The sequence below is a fragment of the Dreissena polymorpha genome, chromosome 7 (genome assembly GCF_020536995.1).
Source record: "Dreissena polymorpha isolate Duluth1 chromosome 7, UMN_Dpol_1.0, whole genome shotgun sequence".
NCBI lineage: Eukaryota > Metazoa > Mollusca > Bivalvia > Myida > Dreissenidae > Dreissena > Dreissena polymorpha.
The window spans coordinates 97,107,548-97,112,406 of record NC_068361.1 but is presented as its reverse complement, the minus strand read 5'-3'; positions in this window follow the sequence as shown (position 1 = coordinate 97,112,406).

Genomic DNA, 4,859 nt, shown 5'->3' with positions numbered 1-4,859 from the left:
TTGGCGGGGTTTTCCGTGGCCATTTCAATTCCCTCGTTTTACGCTGACGGATTTTTACGAGTGTCTACGGAAACTGGACGCTGACATTACGATCTATTTCATAAACTTTAATGGGAAATACGGTAACTTACCACTAAATCTTATTTTGAGAAATTGAAACAAAAACACGTAACCTTCAAAGTCAAAGAGATCACACGCTTACGGGATTCGCCACGATAAGTTTAGACGCCTGCTGTTGTTAAATTATTAATACCATTTAATTCAAATTCACAAACGATCTGAAATTGTCTTTCAATTTTGCTAGTGCAAAGTTGTGTTTTAAGGACTTCAGGGACCTATGTATAGGTCCCTGAGGACTTTAAACCTATTTTTTTTACCAACCTTACCATCGGTGTATCTTAATACAGTAATGTATAACATTTCTACATAATGTGGCGAAATGAGGCGTAATGCTATATGAAGAATGGGGGGGGGGGGGGGGGGGAGTAAGTGTAATGTGTATACTAGTATCTGTTAGTTACTGGCCGAGAAATGAAACTAAAGTGATTTCCAACAAATTAATTTATAATTAACGTGTTCATTTCGGTCTCAGATTTTACAATTCATTCTAATCTTAAAGAGCATAGACCTACTAGATCTACGAAATGTAACCTGTTTAATGCAATGAACTATTAATTGTTGCTGTTGTTGTAAATTAAATGTTTAAAAAGTATAATGTTGTTGTTTTATTTTGTAATTCTTTTATATGTCTTTGATCTATTCAGTTGGGACACCTTGTATATCACACGTGTATTCTGTAATCAGGGTTAACGCGTATACACGTGTGTCCGATTAATCGCTACCGTATTTTTGACACTTGTCGGGCGTAATTAAATCAGCTGTACTAGTCTCTACGGCTAGATCTTAAGAATCAACTATACAATGAGTGATTTAATCAAAAGGTAATTATAATTAATTTATCCTTACCTCAAAACATGTTCAAAGTTGACAAAAAATATCAAAGTCTACATTTTCATTGGTCAAAATATATAATTGCACATTTTGAGTTCATTTACCCGGCCCCTTAAGAGACAGCATCTGTCTTTTATCATCATCTCAAAGTTGCTTAAATTACATTCTGTTTTACATAAGTTTGCTAGTGCAAAGTTGTGTTTTGTGAAAATATATTATTTGGATAATCATAATTATACTGTGACTTGGAATAAATTTAAATTGTTTAAATAAGTTATAGTTGTGACGAGTTAGTTTGTGATAATGACTTGAGGAAAATCTTGCGGAACTTGCTTCAGTAAGTGCAGTGAAACAGAATGTCTGTTTTTTAGGTAAGTCTCGGAGACCTCAGCTTCTTCCCCATATCGATATAGTCTATTTTTAGTGTCTTACTAAGTTTTTATGCCGCCGGATCGAATGATCGGGGGTTTATTGTTTTGGCCGGTCTGTTATTGTGTGTGTCCCAAAACTTTAACATTGGTCATAACTTTTACAATATTGAAGCTAGCAACTTGATATTTGGCACGCATGTGTATCTCATGAAGCTGCACATTTTGAGTGGTAAAAGGTCAAGGTCATCCTTCAAGGTCAAAGGTCAAATATATGGCTTCAAAACGCAGTAGGGGACATTGTGTTTCCCAAACACAGCTCTTGTTTGTTAATGGCTTTCCTCACTTGTTAAACCTTTGACGATTCATCCCCGTTCTTGCCAAAAAAACGTGCCCCTTTCAACTATGCTGCTCAAAAATACTAGTTCTGCTCCACTGTCTTTAAATGTTTTTACTATGGACATAATCCTGTCGTATATCTCAGTTGTCGTACGTCCGTCTTCTATGTCATTTCCTCCAAGTATGATGAAAACGTATCTGAAAATACAATAATATAGATATTATACATCTGAGGATAGTTTAAATTGACTAGAATTTTAAAATATATATTATAAATTTGTAACAATTTATTATTTGTAAAGTATGCTTAAAACATTTAAATGACTGAGAAATACGAATTAGATAAAAAATATATATACAGACTGCGAGTTTGCACGTAAATATATATATACTGCATTATATTTACCTTGGGCGTGCCTCTAGTAGTCTTTCAAACGCAGAATCGCATTTTCTCCTTGTAGACATTCCAGAAACTCCAAAGGAACGACATTCCCAGTGTGGTGTCAAACCATTTACCCAAGCACTTGACGGGGTTGTCAATAAGTGATGGGATATCCTCGCCCTGCACCCTGAGTGTTATCTTCTGCCAGACTTTGCCTCTTCTCAAGATAAGAAATCTTGACTTCCTTGGTTTGAAGGCCATTCTAGCCCATGACACAACATCTTCAAGGGCTGATAGGATCCATCGAGCTTGTATGTGGGACTCTGTTGTGATAGTCAGATCATCCATAAATCCCATCTGTGGTGGAAGTCTGATATCTGTCTGGGTCTTCGGTCCCCTTGACTCCCTGTCTCCTGCTTTGATGATGAGATTCATAGCGGCGATGAACAGTACTGCTGACACTGTGCAGCCGGTTACAATCCCCTTCTGAAGCTGTATCCAGGATGTTGTAAAGTTCTTTGTTGTGAAGCGCATGTTGATGTTTCTGTAGTAGCTTCTGACAATGCTCTGAATATGTTCTGGTACATGGTGGTGTTTCAGAGCAAACTCTGTTACCTGGTGGGGTACCGTGCCATACGCATTTGCTAGATCCAGCCATACAACTGTGAGATCTGTCTTGTTGATCTTAGCTTCCCTGATTAACTGGCTAATAGCGCATGTGTGTTCAATGCAGCCAGAAAATCCTGGAACACCTCCCTTCTGTGCTGATGTGTCAATGTACCCATTACTGCTCATGAATGTTGTAAGACGCCTGGCAACCACTGACATGAAGATCTTGCCCTCCACATTCAACAATGATATTGTCCGGAACTGTCCAATATCCTTGGAAACCTCCTCCTTTGGGACGAAGATGCCTTCTGCTCGCTGCCACTCCACAGGTACATCTCCTTTACGCCAGACCACCTTCAATAGTTTCCACAACCGTCTCAGCAGTTTTTTTTGCATGACTGTACACCTTGTAAGGTATTCCATTTGGGCCTGGTGCTGACTTGGATCTAGCCTTCTTGATTATATCTTGGACCTCCTTGAGGGTTGGTTCTCCCTCAGTAAATGCAACAATGGGCATGGGTACTGGGGCTACGCGTTCATTTCCCTCCATCTGCATATGTCTCGCCTGATCAGAGTGCGTGTTCTTCAGATGCTCTTCAGTCTCCTCTTTAGAACAATTCAGCTGTCCCGCTTTCTTCTCTTCAAGGATTTCCTTGCTTAAACCATAGGGATTGGTAAGAAATCGTGATCTTTGTCTGGCCTTCTCTCTTCTGGCTTTCCGTATCCTTTCCGCTTTCCTCAGGTCTTGAAGTCTGCGTCTGGTGTGGTCTCGTAGATTTTGTAGACCAATTTTCTCTAGCTCTGATGCCTGTCTGTACTGGTTCCCCAAGTTGCGAAGGTCCTTCCTCAACTTCTCTATTTCTATCTGCCGTCTGTTCTTGGCGACTGTAGTCCGCTTCCTTTCCGATGGTGTCACCCCAAATCTTTCCTCCCCGACTGCATACATGTATATCAATCTTCACATACTCCTCAGTTTCCTCTCTACCGTTCCAAGTAACACCTGTTCCACGATGCCATCTACATCCTCGTCAAACTCCTTCCAATGTTTGTCGTTCATAGCTGGCAATTTGATGCGCTCTAGTCTGTCGTCTGTATGACTGCCCTGGCTACCAAGATCATGTTCTGTTCTTGTAGGCTCATCCACCTGTTCCACCTCAGATTCGTGGAGATCCTCAGCACTTTGGTGTTCTTCCTGGCTGTGGTCCTCCTGTGTCTCACCAGACAAGTCTGTGCACTGTCTCTGCTCCGGATCAGTCTGACAACCCTTCCTAGACCGATGAATCTTGAGACCCCTGGCATTCTTACAGATTTACCCGCAAACACACTGAGCCATCTCTGTAAAGGCCTCACCTGTCAATGTCCGTTGTACTAGCCGTGTCGATTCCGTTGTGTCCGTCCTATTGGATCTCTCTTCCACCCCCCATCTCGGAAGACCCTGGGGGTATCTTTCTTTATGTCTTGTTGTAGCTGTTCTTTGGGTAACTCCTTACGGAGTCATCATCTTGGGGTGCCGGCCCATGATGCCCAATTCCAGTCTCTCCTGAATGTCCACTGTCTCTCCAGTTGTCACCAATCTATTCCTGGTTGTCATCCAGTCTTTCCTGGAAGTCACTGATTCCTCAGAAGTCATGTTGTAAAATACAGATAAACTATATCTTGTACTTTGGTTTTAATAATAATAAATACGGACATCATTACGCATGACCCGTGATTAATATACCGTATAAATACCTACTTTTCACACTAACCAGATTTAATTCTTTTAATGTTCACTTAAGGTATAAATTAGGACAATTGCATCTAACAAACATGGTTTTCAAAAAATTGTCAATGATTAAAACTTACACTGGAGAACCACCAATTTTCTTAGGATCATCATTTCTACACAGCAAGTCTGACTTTGAAACCTTCAATGTGTTCTTCAGTAACATCGCTAGCCATTTCACAGACGAAGAATTAAGCAAAATGGTTATAGGTTCGGATGATGAAACGGAACTACGAAAGAGTATAGCACGGTCATTCCCTGGATTAACACAAATTGTGTGCACTAGGCATTTGAAAAACAATATAAGAGATATACCAAATCCCACAAAATTTTCTTTTTATTTTATGCTTTTTTACCGATTATTTACATTGTAAAAGAGTTAAACTGGAGAATTTCGTTGGAATAATGACGTCATTTTGTCAAAAATTGACGTCATTTCACAGTA